This window comes from Limulus polyphemus, unplaced genomic scaffold (genome assembly GCF_000517525.1).
Source record: "Limulus polyphemus unplaced genomic scaffold, Limulus_polyphemus-2.1.2 Scaffold9, whole genome shotgun sequence".
In the NCBI taxonomy this organism is placed as follows: Eukaryota; Metazoa; Arthropoda; class Merostomata; order Xiphosura; family Limulidae; genus Limulus; species Limulus polyphemus.
In genome coordinates this window covers 1,727,073-1,745,679 of record NW_013665619.1, presented here as the reverse complement: position 1 = coordinate 1,745,679, position 18,607 = coordinate 1,727,073, and the positions used below count along the sequence as shown (strand labels likewise).

Here is an 18,607-nt window from a genome sequence, read left to right as displayed (position 1 = left end):
CAAACAAGGGGTTCTAAATAACAATATGTAATTCATTATTCTGACGACAGGCTGCTGTAATGAGATAGACTAAAGGCTTTCCCGAGAGGCCGAAACCAGATTACAAGCTTATCAAAATGTAAATAAGTTGGGGAGTACTGTTTCTCATCAAACCACGTATAACATTATTCCCGGCAAATTTGTTTCTGACTAGAAAATCCTAAATTCATTTTACATTTTTGATTTCCTTCACTAGTAGTTTTATATTCATGATTTTAAATTTGGAGGTTTCACAAATATTGACATAGTAATTCTATATATTTCCCTTGAGCATTATAAAATCTCCCACCCCCAAAACAACAACAAAAACAAAAATATATCTATTATATTGATAAGTTAAGGAACCGAGTGCACCGAAAATCAAAAGGATTTTAATGCAAAACAGTTAAAATGACATTTCTCTTTTCAACTGATATCAAGTTCTCAATATTTCTACCAGAATATATTTATAGCATTGCTACTGTAAAGTAGTAGTGGAAATAAATAAAAGCTATTTCATTATTTAATACATGTCTATGGGCTTTTGAAATTTCGAAAGCTATAAATATATAACGGTGAACCAATATAAGTCAACACAATAACATATTACGATTCTATTTTCGAAAAACAGACTGTTGCACTTTATCAAAATTAACTTGTATAAAACTTTGATGGAGTATGAAAAAATAATAACTCATTGCTATTTAGTAGTCTTATTTGATATATAGATGTTTCATACATACTAGGTATTCGCAAAATATATGTAGATATGCATACAGATATATATATATATAGAGAGAGAGGGAAGAAGGTGATGAAAATCAGGTTATATATAATCTTATTGAAGAATCGAAACTCTCTCTCTCTCTCTCTATATATATATATATATATCTGAGCACGACTTGTATTAATATAAAATAACGCTCAACTTCTGAAAGGCTTCTTAAACAACTCAATGAGTAAAACTACAAGCTGAAGACTGTAGGAACAAAAATGTATATAGAATTGTTTTTTGATTTGAGAAAATCGTTAAAACTAAGTTAAAGATAATTAACTGTAGTGCAATTATATGCAAACCGGAACAATATGCAGTCTAAGTGTGATATTCTTAACATCAATACAATATTTCTAATATCAAAACTTTTCCTTCTATAATTAATGTTAAAATGCATTTATATTTCTCGACTTAGTTGTCTGTAAAAGTACACTTTTGATTACTTTAAGATAATACCGTAGGAATGTCGCCACTGACCTGTTGTACCATGATAATCAGAAGTTAACCTTCTTAAGTTGTTGGTTGAACATTCTTATGGGAATAAGAGAGTGAACATTTTGTTATACATTTCGTATAATTGCAGTTATTTGCAGGACCAACTAACTGGTCTGTAAGATTTCTTTAAATAAGTATATCACACAGAAAGTTATAAAATGATACATTTTAGTGCTATAACCAAATTATAAACGTTTTGGTGAGAACTAGTTTTTCATTTTCTTTCATCTTGTCCAACTGTGGGACAGTGGTAAGTTTACGAACTTAGAACGCTAACATTCAGGGTTCGATTCCTCGCGGTGGACACAGCATGTAGCCCAATGTGACTTTGCTTTCAAACTAACAAATCCTTCATCTATCCTTTTTTGACGTTTCTTTCAAATTTCTTCTTAGTTTCTCTATGACCACAAAGCCATTTCTCTACAACATAGGCATACCTATGGCAACATGAGATGTTGTTTTGCATAATGACATACACTCCAAGGTACGAAAAAAGGCTGTGGCAAGACTTAGTTTGTTCTTGGTGAAGGAACAGAGCCTCAGATGAATTGGTGGTATCTTTATATGGAAGAAGGACAAGTCTGATATCCTACGGTTGGATACAGTGAGCAATGAACGAACGTTTCTATCTACTGTTCTAATGCCTATACCAGTAATGGATAATAGACAAAAAATGTATCAGTTGAAGAAAGCTGGGAGTCCTCAGAACATGATTGACAAGAAAGGAGTAAAGAATATATGGGATATATGATCTTAGAGCCAGGTCACACAATGTCTGCTCGTCAGCCTTGATGAGGTGGTGCTTGATGTATTCGAGCACCTCATTGAAAATGTGCTGAGTAATAGAGAATAGTGGTAATAGAACCGCAGTGCCAATTTGATCAGGTAGACAACTGGCTTATCTATTAGGCGGATTTCAATTTCTGCCATGAAAGACCAACAGAAAACTTGGTGGTCTATGTGGTTTACCTGATGAATCTTGCGTGGAAATCTGTAGCCATGTATGGCTGGGGAAAATATCCCAATCAATAATCTTTTAAAGGGGTTCTAACAGAGACTGTACCTGTCCATAACTAAATACTACAAAGTGGTTATATTAAGTCGATTGTCCAGGTAATGGAAGCCATTTCCAGTAAAAGAAAGTCTGGTCAGCTTATCTCATTAGATCTGGTCCATTTATATCAGCTCATTAGATCTAGGCCAATAATATCATCTCATTAGATATGGGCGAATAATATCATCTCATTAGATCTGGGCCAATCATATCAGCTCATTAGATCTGGGGCTATCATATCATCTCATTAGATCTGGGCCCATCATTTCATCTCATTAGATCTGGGTCTATCATATCATCTCATTAGATCTGGGCCCATCATCTCATCTCATTAGATCTGGGCCAATCATATCATCTCATTAGATCTGTGCCAAACAAATACGAACTGGGTGCTTGTTTCGGCCGTAGTTAACTTGGAAACCGGTGAAGGTTCTACCCTCTATGTGATGTGTCTGAGGAAAGGACCCGATTCCTGTTACCGGGCAACAGAAAGAAGGCCACAAACAAGTCATTGGTTCTATGCCGTGTTATGACTTGAATTAGCAAGTCCAGAGCTAGGTACAACTGATAACTTGGGAAGAAGACATGAGTTATTTTAGCTTAGTTGGTGGAGTGGTTGATTTGATCAAAGCATCACCAGATAAAACCTTGTATATACCAGAATACATATGCATATACGAGAAAGAGTGTCTATATTCCCCTCAGAATAGATCTGTGTCATTTACTGCCAGCTGAGTCTCTGCTGACAACATATATGGACTTTCATCTTTTTAAAAGACAGAGGTGATGAGAGAGACTAGCCAAGTCTCTCTCTCTGACAATACACTCTCTAGATGAACAAGTGACGATTACTGACATTGGTTCTGAAGCTGGAATATTTGGAGTGAAAACATTTAAGAATGTAAAATGTAACCTAATAAGTGTCGTGTGGCTCTTTAGGCAGGACATCCAGTGCCAGGAATTACAAAGGGTAGAACAATGAACTGCAAGGTTACATTCATAGGAAGAAGTGATGCTGTCTCCAAATGCTCATAAAGTGGGTTCTGGAAATCTTCAGACATGTTCAAATACAGCTCTATTTGCTGCTATGACCATATAACCTTGTGTCACGCATTCATTGTTCCATTATCTGAACGTATTTACAATTTAAAGTAAAATACTCATGAGTATATCCTACAGAATGGTAGTAGAAGTAGTGTGTGAATCTAGTATTACCAATAGCATTTACGTAATTGGGCTACATCCCCTCAATGCTGCTCAATTTCGGAAGCATTTAAGGTACTTAGTAGAGTTATACTATGATCATCTAGATGCTGAACAGCTCCAAGAGCACTGAAAGCTGATATTTTTATTAAACCAGATAGATGTGATACTAAGTGATATTAAGCAACCATCTTACAGGTTTGCATAATCTACCTGAACTGCCTCAAGAAGAAATAATATAGCTACTTGTAATAATTGTAGTGGGAATAAGAAAAAAAGGGGTTGCATGGATGTTTTCAGTTTGATTGCAGAAACATGGATTGATGGCTCCCACTATCATGTACAGATGATTGTCTGAATATCTGTGGTTTAGATACTTGGATCTGGAATCAAGCGAGTGGTAGATTAAATTTGATGAGGAACATAATCATAAGACTGTGTTCAACATACACAAAGGGCTGCGTGAATTCTGTATCACGTTATTTAGCTTCTGAAATTGATGAGCAAACTTACGGATCAGTACTATATGGCTTACATATCAATAGTCAAAGGAAAGTTCGCTGAATTAAATGTTGAAGGTTTCCAAATTGTATTCCAGCGGAGACGAAATACAGACTTGAAGAATAAAGGCAGGAAAGTGACACATTTTTGTGAACAAATTTCCACCACAGCTGCTTCACTGTCTACACTAATTAGAGCAGATGTGCATTTAATATAGACTAACAACTGAGAATTCACATTTTGTTCATTGAAGTGCTGGCTTATTTAAGAACTTTCGTTTCGTTTGAATTTCACGCAAAGCTACACGAGAGCTATCTGCGCTAGCCACCTCTAACTTTAGGAGTGAAAGACAAGCGGGAAGACAGTTAGTCATCACCACCCACCGCCAACTCTTGGGCTATTCTTTACCAACGAATAGAGAGATTGACCGGCACATTATAAGGCCTCCACGGCTGAAAGGGCAAGCATGATTGGTGAGACGGGGATTCGAACCCGCGACCCTCAGATTGCGAGTCGAGCGCCCTAACCATCTGGCCATGCCAGGCCTTAGATATTTATAATGTCATGTATAAATACATAAAGCTCAATATTACCCAGGCTTGAAATCCCTATACATTATCCAAGAATTCATGATTACCATCTGCTACGTTTTAAGGATGATCAATTGGATGATCATTTGGATTCCTATTAATACCATTGTATGACTCCCTAATGACTCCCATAATGGTTTTATATCAACGTCATTTGATATAGATCTATCCATAAAATCGTTGTTCCAACATCAATACCAATTTGCTTCTTACTCAAAATAAGTACACCAGAGTCCTAAAAGAAATTACATACTTTGCTTCGTCATAATCTATATTAAGTCTGGTTTAAAGAATCTTTGCAACTCGTATGCCATTATTAAATATAGCGCTATGATAACAATCTTTATGACATCCAGTCTTCATATACCTGATAAGCATTCCAATTTACAGATAAATCATTTAGAAAAAATCGTGTTTATTTTTGTTGCACAATTTTCACAATATATTAAGCACCTCTTTATTGATTTTGTTTAGATATGTTAGGGTTTACAATTTTATTTAAGGATGGGAGAGATATACGTCCTATAGTTTTGTAAGCTACTAAATGTTATAGCGTTGACTTCTCTGAAGTGACTGTTTTGATAATACAATTTCATACAACCCTAGATATCCTGCTCTTCAAGTGTTTTCCCTTTGCTATACAACAATTTATAAACAGCCATAAAAACTTATTTTTACTTTACAACAACTTTTACCAAAACCACGAAGAGAGGTAGATACAGGCACAGAACTAAATAGAACTAAATAAAAATAAATACCTACAGTTCGAAAGTTCCTTTATCCTGATATGTAACATTATGCTAGACAACTGTTTATTTCGTTCTTATAAACTTCTGAAGTTTTAGTTACCCAACGATTTTTTTAACTACTTACGCCTGTGACAATTCAATATCTACAATTATCAAAAGCAATTATAGTTTACAGTATCTGAAAGCTAGCATATCTAATGATGGAACAAGATTAAATTTAGATCAAGCTTGACTAAATATTAGTTATAAACCGTGTAGTGTATATTTTATTCAAACAATCACAATAAAGTATGGCATATCAACATGAAACTATTCCAAAACTAGAGCAAACGCACTAATTCTAAAAGCTCATAGAATATTTATGTTTCAGTGTCAAAATTTAGCATTCGCCACACTATTCTTTATTTTAAGTGCCTCCTTAAAATATCCAAAGCGGTTGAACGGAATTCCAGAAGGAAATTTGGAGTGATTAAGGCAGATTCTGGACAGTATTTTTCTCCAACCATTGCTGAATATGGCGTGCAGTAAGTCATGGTGGATTACCATGTTGAAAGAGGTAAGGCCCTTTCTGAGAATTTGACAAATAGGCAGAACATGACATTTAATGTTATAAAACTGTTACCAGTTGCACTAATGGGACACTCCAACACTCATTATGCTCAAACACAACACTCATATCCAGTTCTTCGGTGGAACAGCGATAAGTTTACGGACTTACAACTTTGGTATTCGCGGTTCAATTTCCCATTGTAAACAGAAAACGGGTAGCCCAATGTGCATCTTTTCGTTAAAATAAACAGACAAACACACATCCAAAGTATACTCTTGGTTACCATTAAATCCAGATTCGACTATTCCAAACTAATAGTTAGTGTTAGGATTCATTGCTCTACTTGATAGTTTCCTATTGTTCTTCTGAATCCTCACCCCAGTTTCATTGCTTAATAAAGCTGACGCCTTACATCACGACGATGATGACGGTTTGTAGGTTGTATGTAGTTTTGTTCGTTCCTTAAATCCAGTAGCATGAAGCCCCCTGTATACATCTGATGTGCTGGCCTGTAGTTATGATTTTATGGAGGCAATATTAGGTGTGCGTTTGGTTTAATAACGTCTCTCAAAACTTTTAAAGTTTACACGGATTGAGGATGATTTATTGTAGACAGCCACAATATTTCACCTTGTCACATTAACCAAAGTGGCTGATGATGACAAAAACCATATCGAAACGTTGGGTATTTGCTAACATGTTAAAGATGTGATACCTCATTACCCATTCAAAGTTTATTATCCACGGATATGTGTAGCAGTCTGAAGTTTGTCAGAAGCTCTTACCAATTCTGTTATTAGAGTCATCAGTTCTTTTCATCGTTGAATACTTGCTCTATGTACACGTTTTGACTTAATTTGAATCAGGTGTTTCAAAAAATCAAGCTGTTGATCTCAATAAAATCTCCGTTGCAGGGAACCTTTTGTTCCCATGGGGACAGGCCTATTACTAATTGGATGGATGCTCCCCCAATGGAAATATTGAGTATTCACTATTTTGTATTGATAGAGTTATAAATCATAATATCTTAGAATTTTTTTCACATCAAAAGTGTAAATTTGATGTGAGTCAGAAGAACCAGCCTATGTTTAAATTCATCAAATGTTTACTGAGTTAGATTGGTTTAAGGAATCATTACTGCATATCGGTGATCTACCAATAAACTATAAAGACAATGAGACTCTAGTCACGATTTTGAACGAGCAACAGTAAAATCTGCATAACCGATGGCTTACTTAATTTCTCTAAATTAAACATAGCAGCAAGTGTCCACTGCTTAAATTCACAATATAAGTTAATGAAACAAGACGTAACGTCAACGAGATCACTAAAACAAACATTTAGAAAAATATATTTCTTTTACAGGCATCAAAACACTAAAACCGTGATGATTAAAAAAATAAGGGCATCAATTACAAGTATCTAATGCTACAAACACGTTTGTTCTTTCTACATTTGGATACAAAATACAAGCTGAAAGGATGGATGTCTGTGGCAACAAGGGCACCATTCATTACTGTAATCTTAAGCTTTTATAACTCCCTGACAAATAACGTTCGAGAGACAAAATAGCCCAGATTACCTAATTACACAGAACTGTGCATGACAAACGTCCAGAAATGGGAATCTTGTATAAATTCGTTTCTACGTTAGGTCGCTGATTAATGAACGTGGGCAATCCTTTGACAGAGTTTATTAATGAAAACCAACAAGTAATTAGCGACGAGCTAATTCAAGTGGAATCGAATTTCCCATTTGTTACTTTGCGTGACATAATCTTTACTGTGCCTATATATATATATATATATATAGGTGTTTATAATATACATATTATATATATATACACGGTCTACCAGCTCTATATAGCTATTTCCTAAATTTATATTTTCACAAAATCAGCTTTTCACGCTGATATATATAAGTCGTTTGCAGAATGATTAGATTAAGACGAAGTAGCACGTTCAAAGAAAGGAGATAACACGGTTTAAATTGAAAGTAGTTTGTAAACAGATTTGTTTTATACAACCGATATAGATTTTAATTTCAATGTTTACCTTAAGTATGTTTTATATTTTCTATACAAAACCTCAAAGGGTGCAATTACATGACTGCTGTTTAATAAAGTACACTGCTTTAAAACATCTCTTTGCACATAAATATTTGTCGACCTGACTGAGAATGGTAAACTAGAATATGGATAAGCTGAGAGTGTAAAACTTTTTCAAAACTATTTGCCTCCAGTGGCTCAACGGTAGGTTGAAGAACTCATAACAGTAAAAACCGGGCTTCGATACCCGTGGTGTGCACAGCACAGACACTTCATTGTTTAGATTTACGCTTAACAACAACAAGAAAACAAAGCTCTCCACCTTACAGTGACGTGAGGAGCAAACAAACAATAAAATATAAAGAACCATTAAAAAACAATGGGTTAAACAACCTGAAATAAAAAGAAGGTATTTACGTCCACCTTGTAAACCCTTTACGTCACACAGAGATCTTGTTGAATTACAATTTATTTAAAAAAAGAAAGGCTCGATGTACGACAGTGTTTGTACATAAATAATGACGTCAACAGTTTAAAATGACGTTTTGCATGTTTAATCTATTTGAGCAAGTGGAAAAACTTTTCAAAATACTTTACACATTCTGACAGTTTCGAAAACCTAAAAACGTGGTCACGTTACCGTTTAACAAAGAGTTGACTAGAAAGAAATGTATTATTTTTACTGTTTCTGAAATTCAACTAATTATGTCTTTACTTCCACAGCAGTCGTTACATATTTTTCATCAAAGTATTAGGTTTCAATCTGCAAGTCTTATAAACCACAAGGAAAACATGAAACTTGATGAATCTTGATCTTAAAATTGAAATTAGAAGAAAAAACATATTTATATACAAAATGACAATGAAAATATTCATAAGTCGGAATAGAAAGTTAAATCAACAGTCGTGTTTTCAAATTAAACGCTCACAGACAGATTGCCATCTTTGGTAGGCTTCATGCAGGCTTATCCACTTTGCGTTAACGTATTGCGTAATTACTGCTACAACATATGCACACAATATGTGTGAGTGTATTTATTAAGTGTATTTACATATACGAAATACTCCTTAGGAAATATTTCCCCAATAGCATTACTAAGGTATACGTTTCAACCGAATATAAAATAGCAACAATTATCTCAACGGCACTTAAAAGTTTTACCTGAAAGTTAAAGAATGTAACAACACTGGTTTAAAGAACAGCAATAACATTTTAAGCTTAATATAGGAATTAAATACTTACGTCAAGCTTGTGGCGAGCGGCTATTAGTAGTTATCATTATCAGCAACCTATACGATCACCTATGTCTAATTATTAATTAATTAGAATTTTACTTTTTACTAGTGGATACTAATTATTAATTAGTTTATAGACTACATTTCGGCTTCCAATCTGCTAGCGTCTTTAGAGAAGTCTTGAGAAGGATCGTGTGAGTGAGGTGGTAAGACCGGGATTCGATCCTGTGTTTTTTTTGGTAGAAAGGGTGACGGGCTATCCCATTGTTCTAGATTTTCCCATTAGGCTTCTAATCAACTAAGTATTACAATATTTTCAAAAGATTCATCCAGGTTTTGTTGAGTTTTACTCTGGGTTGACCTAGTTTAGTTACTAATTAATAATTAGTCTTATATGATCGTATAGGCTACTACCATGACAACAATAGGAGTTAACTTTATGTTAGACCAAACCCTTTGTAACGTATTTAATAAAGTTTGGTCTGTAACTATTGCAACGAAACATTGGAACATAAAAAAAAAACTTCGAACTGTAAACAGTAAAATTTAACCAATTTACCTTATAAAATGCATCTATGCAATCTACTAGTAAATGACAACTCAATGTCAGAGTGCTGCCACCTAGCCAGAACATCTGAAGAGCGGTATTACAAGAAAAGTGAGCTAAGTCTTGCTAAAATAGTAATAATAATAATAATAAGTTAAAATCTAACTATTTAATTATTCAACACAAAAACTGAATTCATTTTTACATGAAAGTTAATAATATTTTCCCCTTCATCCCATTATAATTTAAATATGAAATGCATGACGTGCATGTAATTAATGACTTTCCAAGGATAGGCACATCAATCTTTTTCTCTTTTTTTCAGTCTACTCGAAACGATATTAAAATAAAAGTTTTTATTAGGTTTACTTTCAGAGCCAGATGCATTAATTGACGCCCCTACCCTCTCTTACTTCTTTATCCACACATTACAAGGGACAGGCCCATGGATAATACCTGCTCTTTTTATAAGATTTTCAATATATTAAAAACGTGCTTAGATATGGGTTTCACCGCTTTCGTGAATAAAATTTAGTACAGCATGTAACCACACGACACATAATTTATACAATATATATTTAAATTCCTGTGTTTAAGCTGATGGATTGATTTAGGCGGCAGGGGGCAGAGAGAGAGGTTATAAAAGAGGTATCACAAAATGTGTTTACGTTCCTGTTTAAAAAAAATAGCAAAGAAACAACGCAATATATATTTCATTTCGTGGCTAATACAAAGTTTTAGAAGTAAAATGATTAGCACTTAATGTTTATTACACAGTAAAGAAACTTGACGTCTAACTGTATAAACCAATCAGAATTAGGATAGTTTTTAACGGCATGACCGGAAAAAGAATAAGAGTGAAAACCGATGAATCACGCTAGCTTATTTGGATCATCTATTGTAATTTACAACATACAAATTCAAAAACTGCATTTATCTTCGTGATTGGTCTCTTGCATGACATGGTATTGGTAATCCTTCTTCTAAATGGGTCCCAGGGCGACAGTTACAATAATAGGGTAAACTAACTTTACAGTTTTGAAATGGAGAAAGGAAAGATAGAAAATACATTATGTAAAAAAAATATTACAACAGTACCAAATGGATATCGGAATCGAAATGAATATTCCATCAAACACTTCATTTGAGGCTCTTGCCACGGAAACGAAGGTTGTTGAAGTGCTTGGCAACTGCTTCTAAATGGCACAGCCTTCGACGCGTTCAATACGAGTATGCTGCATTGCAGTAAGAGAATCATTACACGTTATTATTTAAACACGAGGACATAACGCAACGTAACGATTAACGTGCATCAACCATGTGATTAGAAATGTTGGAGACGTATAAGTCGATTAAAGTAATGAAGTCGGCTGCATGTTTACAAAAATATTCTCCATTAACATTAACGGGATGTACAAGATATTTGCGTGTAGCGTGCGAGAGGACATTAAATTAACGAACCCTGATAGAATTGAACGCAACGCAAACAAAAGACTTATTGTCACTGCAACATCCTGAAAAACTGACATAATCTATACTAGAAATAAACTTGCAACAAGCATTAAGAGTTTAATAGGCCTCATTATATTTGTATTTTTCACTTTGTCTTGTACTCTTGTTTGAAACTGGACAAAACATTCAGAAATTTCGATCGAAAATTCAAGATTGGCTTAACAATCAGGGGCGACAGAATAATACTTCAAACTAGTTAGCAGCTAAGGGGCCTTGGCTTATTGAAAGGAGAGCGGTCATTTTATTTGACTGCCTATTTGTTGTCATAAGCACAAAACTGCACAATAGGTTATCTACACTGTGCTTACGAAAGGGATCGGACCCCGAATTGTAGGTTTATAAGCTCTCAATATTTCCTCTGAGCCACGAGGAGGTTCAGTCATTATAGGGTTAAATCTATCATACGTTTTATTTATGTAGGCCTTATAAGGGTAAAATAGGCATACTAACACACATCTGGATTTGAAAATATGCTCCATAGCAACTTTAGTACTTTGGAGACAAAAACAAATGTTCGAAAGTTTTTTTTTCCTAGTCGTAATTAGTCTATTGTCATCGATGTTATATCTTGCAAGATACGTGGTAGGTATAGTGAGATGATAATTTTGACAAGAGTTCCTTGTATACATTCAATCTGCTTACAGTAGATCCAACAACAACGCTTCGATATGTGTTTTTTCTCTAAAAAAAAAATGATATGTATGGGATACGAAACGATCACTAGGTAGTAAAAGCTGCACTTTCATTAGAAATGACAAGAAAAGTTTAATGCTTGAAGAATATTTACATACTTCATCAGATTTCGAAATATCTTACCTAGCCATACTCTAGTAATTTGGAGTAAAAACTCGAAATGTTTATGGTCCCAATAAGTCTGTATGTCTTGGATGTTCTCTGTAATCAACATACTAACTATAGTCAAGTAACTAATATACTCAATCTACTAACAACGAAAGTTACCGTAAATAAATGAACGAGTCTAGAATAACACAGCTAATTATTAATTGTTAAGTTACTTTACGAGTTCGAGGAATCCAAGGAAAAAGAAAATTAAAAGGCTTGGGTGTTTTACACAATATCACGGGTACTTGATTTGTAACTGTACATAAAGATTAAGAAGTAGCTGTAAAGGCAAAAATAATGTACACATGAAAAATATAAATGTGAATAACAGATGGAACACTTTACGAATATTAAATAAAACTAACAATTGACTGTTTCTTGTTCTCTATATACATCTCATAGTATCAAACTATTTTTGTTATCTCAGCATAGTATTGGTGAGTATTTTTCAAAACATCCCTAACTGCCCAAGATGCTATTTTGAACGTTCACTAGGAAGTTGTTCTTATGAGAAGGGGCCCGGCATGGCCAGGTGGTTAGGGCGCTCGACTCGCAGTCTGAGGGTCGCGGATTCGAATCCCCGTCACACCAAACATGCTCGCCCTTTCAGCCGTGAGAGCATTATAATGTGATGGGCAATCCCACTATTCGTAAGTAAAAGAGTAGCCCAAGATTTGGCGGTCGGTGGTGATGATTAGCTGCCTTCCCTCTAGTCTTACACTGCTAAATTAGGGACGGCTAGCGCAGACAGCCCTCGTGTAGTTTTACGCGAAATTCAAAACAAACAAACAATCTTATAAAAAGAAACCAATATCTAGTGCTCATCGTTACAGTGTTGGGTGATATTAAGGTTTCCTGACAGAACCTTGGTGAAATTTATTTAGGTGTATAAGATTAAACTATTTGTTTCTATTCATAAATTATCAATTCCTGTTATCACTCTGAATTCCCGTGGATATATCGCTCCTTTGATTCAAGTTAATTTCCCTAATTTATACAAGAATTAGAAATACAAATTGATCACGTTTTCCAAAGAAATACAGGATATTAATATTTTTTTTTTTTTTTTTTACTTTTGCATATAGGTCTTTTACAGTGAAACACTTTTCTTTGGAAATTAATTGTACTTAATTTGAACATTCGATGAGAAGTATGTACACTACCGAAACTTGCTACTCGTAAGATCATTTAATAATCTAGAACAAAGAACATATTTTTAGGTTCCCCCATATTCAGATCTAACTAACCCATATGAAACAACATAAAAACGAGGGTTAAGTATTTGCTTCTTTGTCACGCTTTTGTGGTTCGTTACAACGCAAATTCTGACACATTTTTTATATGAGTGTAGTTACTCCACCAGGCTAACGACCTCCGTTTTGTTTTTGTTCGAGTAAGAAGGTTGAAAAATTGAATTTCTGATCTACGCAGTAAACCATAAGAAAATATTACCCGCTTACGCTTTATTTTTAAATTTACTTAATTTTGATGTTACAATTCGGTGAGGAGATTGTGGCTATCCTTCTATGTTGTAAAGCATACAGCTCCTCCTACAACAGCATAGTTTCGAACCTGTTTTACCGGAAATTCCACGAGTGTATTAATTTTTTAGATTCCTATAAACATATTTTAACCTTGACGACATTCATAACTGTGGAACTACATTCCGTTGTGATTGAAATAGTCTATGGTTCCAACATTGTCTCGGCACAAAGGTGTATGAAATGTTAAATGTTTGAGGTGCTTGTGTAAGATATTAAATGCCATCGGGCAGGTGAAGTTAATATTATAAATTCAACATGCAATTTGCTACAGAAACGAACTTTGACTCCTTTATTAGACCGAAGAAAAGTCAAGTGATGCGAAAAGCAATCAATGCAAGAGACTTTGGCAAACAGACAACTTGACATTGAATTAACCTGAATTGGTAATGTCAATATATGAATCATACACTTTGATGTATCATGAATATAAGAGGTACCAAATTGAAATGGTCGAAACTCGCATGATTGTTCTTATTTAGCTGGCAAGTAAACAGTTGCTTATTAGGTTAAAATATTTCAATAATTCAGTAAAATACAGTTTTATTTGTATACTCCTAGTCATCCAATTAGACTAAAACAAAGCTTCGCAACTACTTTTATCATTCTTTGTTATTTAACTTTTGTTCATTGTCTGGTATCATTTCCATGATCTCGAAACATATGCCTAATTTTATCTTCCTAATAATGAAATACTGGAAAGCGTGACATGGAGAATTATAAAAAGTTATTTTAGTTTAACATATACAAATGATATACCTTAGTTGGCCAGACGTGGCCTTGCAAATAGCGTGCCAAGATGCAGGCCCTGGGTCCAAGGCTTGATACATAATGCAGCAGAACACCCTCCATACTTTCAGCTGAGAGAGTGTTATAAAACAGTCATTTCTGTTATTCAGTTCAAAGAACAGAACAAAGCCCTTGTGGCTGCCCTCCCTCTGGTCAACAGTTCAAAATTATAGACGATGTTAAGTAACCGTTAGGAGTCTCTGAGCTGGTCGTTTAGCTGACGTGCACATAAGTTGTCGTTCGGGTTGATGATTCCATCTATCTCAATATTACACGTAAGTGATTATTATATCATTACTAACTTAATATTACACGTAAGTGATTATTATATCATTACTAACTTAATATTACACGTAAGTGATTATTATATCATTACTAACTTAATATTACACGTAAGTGATTATTATATTATTACTAACTTAATATTACACGTAAGTGATTATATCATTACTAACTTAATATTACACGTAAGTGATTATTATATCATTACTAACTTAATATTACACGTAAGTGATTATTATATTATTACTAACTTAATATTACACGTAAGTGATTATTATATTATTACTAACTTAATATTACACGTAAGTGATTATTATATTATTACTCATATCGGTTATTATACTTGTTTAGCTATTTGCCATTGAAAGACATACACCTATATAGTGTGACCATCAGAACAAAGTTGGAAGTGCGTGTATTGCTCACAAATCAAGTTTTGTTGGAGTACATTTACGATGGGAAGTGCATAGTTTCTCTGTTAATGTTTCGAAAATAGCTAGAAAATGCGATATTTCTTGAAGTACATTGTTTCAAAGATAAAAGGTTAAAGATTAAGACCATTTAAAAATTAAGATAGAAATACTGAATGAAGAAACGATAACTAAGCTAATATAAAAGTTTTGTTTGGCATGTTCTTCTTCTTTTTTCTTTTGTTTTATCGCGTCTAGTAAGTTGGAACAAAGATTCCACTTCATTGATGAGACGATGAACTAAAGAAATTTATTTGTTTTGCTTGAAGGTGAATGCATAAATAGGGTGTATGGATGCTCGATACAGCTGTATTGGCCGAAAACAGGTGGGAATCTGTCTGCCCAATTGATTTAAGTAACTAACACAGTGAGTGCCTAAAGTACAGCCTCCAAGGAAAGTAGTTTTAATGGTTCATAACCTACAACGAGTCCTACCTTCTTGTGAGCATCGTAGGCATTTAAGTACGTTTTTTACTACTATATTATCATGACCTTTTTGACGTCAACAATGTTCTGTGTGTTTCAGACCACCTTGTAAGAATTTTCAAATATTCTTACACCAGCTCTCCCGTGACATACATAAAACATGTTCACGTGTTTTAATGTTTTCGCTTTCTAAGCGCATAATTACATGACATTTAACTCAAGATTATCATAATGTTCTTAGTTGTTATCGATTGCGGCATTTAGTAATAATGCACGCAGTTGAGAAAATAAATAAAAGAGCGATCTGCTTTTCCGTTTTACTTTTCTGGTGATATAATTAAAACTTTAATTCACTTTCACACACTTTGAAGAAAATTACAAAGCAAAGTTTAATCTCCTATCATGTCACATTTGTTAGCGAAGAATAGCATATAATAAGTATATATCCTCATAGTAAACCCTAGAACAAAGCTAGATGCAACGTTCAAAGATCGAAGTGTGTTATAAATGGCTTAAGGAGGGAAGAAGTACCATTTAACATCTAGCCCCTTAGTATTTGTTCCACACAAAAAAGCTAGATGCAACGTTCAAAGATCGAAGTGTGTTATAAATGGCTTAAGGAGGGAAGAAGTACCGTTCAACATTCACAGGACAAAAATTTGACTGACATTCTCATACACGTAGTATATGTTATTCTAAAGCTTGTCATTTATGTTACAAAGTCAGATGATATTTAACTGATTATGAAAACTGAATAACAAAATGTATGGAGTAATTCATTAAGCTGTATTTCAATTAAAGCATTACTTTCCGACAATACACTTTGTAAAACCTATTAATGACAGAGCTACCAGAAATGTAGCTAAAACATTATAAAACAAGAATTCTGTTGTGTTTTTAAAAAGTAAGTCATTAACACCAAAAATGCTAAAGAATCTTTCGTATTTGGATGTTAAAATCCGTTTTAAATTCCTTTCGATACAGTTATCACTGTAAGGAGTGTCATTTTAAACACTGATAACACCATATAACGTGGTTGAACAATTTAGATGTATAAATACGTTTATCAATTTAATACTATGACATGTAAATAGAATGATGTTTAGTGAATTTTGTATTATCTGAATGTAAAAGATTTTGGCAAATTCTCACATCTTTGTAAGAGAGAATGAACGATGTTAAACATTTTATAAATTAATGAAAAGGCCTGTTCATGTACTGAAAATACCTGTTTATGTACTTACAGTAATGATTTATGAAATTGTTAAAGTACTTTCTGCGATTATGTTCACCAAATACAACCCTTCTGGATTTATAAAGAGATATTTCGAATCCAAATTTTTTGTTAGACACTTTAATAATGAAACGTTTGAAATGAAATAAAATAATAATGCTTGATTTACTTTCCCTTTCAGAGCTAAATATATATATATATATTTACTTGATTGCACTGTTCGTACGTCTATTGGTTTTTGTTTATGGGTATTTCTTGAATAAAACGAAAGTTGCCAACTCGCTGTAATGATGAAGGTTTTCGTTTCGCTATCGTTACTGTATTTACTAACAGTGAGCTTTCCTGTATCTGGCACTGGACATTCTGTCAAGTCATTATTGTAGTGTACATTTATACTTTATGGTTGATCCTTCGCCACAGAGCATGCCAGAAGAAACAAGAATGAAATATCACCTAAATCAATAAAAATGCATGCACTTAATAATATTTTGGCATATCACGTACAAAGTTTAAATTTCTAAGAAATATAGCTTCAAATGTAAGATCAATCCATCTACTTTCAGAGGGAGGTCACGGGGTGAACGAGACACCTATTTTATATATATCTCATCTCCCTGGGACTAATGGTTGTACTCTATTATTGGCGGAGGTCTGTAGCTTTTAACATCTAGGCAGATCTTTACAAAATCTCCCTTTCTATTTGATACATCAGTTAGCCTGTTCCTGTTGAAAAACTGCCGTGCAAAAAAATATGTTTAAAACATTTAATATATTCGAAGATCATTTTTAAGCTATATTTATTATTTTTTGTGTGAAACAATAAACATTATGTAAGTTCAAAACGTCCCAAATGAAAGGGGCATATCTGAAAATATTTACAGCGTCCCAAATAAAAGGAGCATATCTGAAAATGTTTACTGATATACGGTCAAAACGTCCCAAATAAAAAGGGCCTATCTGAAACTATTTACTGATATACGGTCCATTTCTATTAACAAATAGTTGTTTTTCCTCATCGTTTTTAGTTGATGTTTTCTTTTTCCATCATTTTTAGTTACAGAAAAGTTCTTAATACTAGGTTTGATCCTTCTTTTGCTTCGGCTCAATTCTCTTGGTTAAACCATATTTGAGGAATAGCATCTCTTCACTGGCGACCTTAGAAAGAATATAACCAAGAAAACGTTCGTCGGTGAAGCCTAGTTAAACTGGTATTAACGATAATTTTTGGGACTCTCTTATTACACTGTAATGAATTTGTTATTATATACTTATTTTAATATCGACGTTTGTTTAGATCAAATTTATATTTAGAAACATGCATAGCTTATACTGTTAAATATCTATTGCGAAACTCCTGCCTATTCTCCAAATTTGTAGATGATTCTCGAGAGTAAGAATCAATATATGTACGTAAACGCTTAAATTTAGCTTTTTGTTTTTACGTAATCTGAATTTTCTAGAAAGCCTCCACACGCCTATAAATATAACCAACGCGACGCGCTAAAAGAGTATCTATTATTAGTTTGCTATAGTCAGTGTGCTATAAACTTCGGAAGCTATAACTGTGATTGTTATAACGCTTATCAATAGGAAAACTTCAGATATTTGACCAGGAGTATTTGCAAAGTTCGAACATTACAAATCATTTAACTTCAGTGGATTCTCATCGGACATTAGTACTTTTACGAAAACATTACCTAACTTCAACGGTGGAAAACCTGTGGCTGGTGAATAACGAAGGACAA

General features: G+C 33.8%; 1 protein-coding gene across 3 annotated transcripts in view; it reads right to left on the bottom strand.

Annotated features, from left to right (window-relative positions):
• Window positions 1-18,607, bottom strand: part of LOC106478217 (thymocyte selection-associated high mobility group box protein TOX-like) — a 151,460-nt gene that overhangs the window by 97,221 nt on the left and 35,632 nt on the right. Inside the window, exon 1 of one of the 3 annotated variants that reach the window (XM_022381841.1) lies at window positions 10,864-10,920. The exons of the other annotated variants lie outside the window; for them this stretch is intronic. The gene's annotated coding sequence lies outside the window, so the exon portion shown is untranslated. Of the gene's footprint in view, window positions 1-10,863; window positions 10,921-18,607 lie in introns of those variants that run through there. 3 annotated transcript variants of the gene reach the window in all.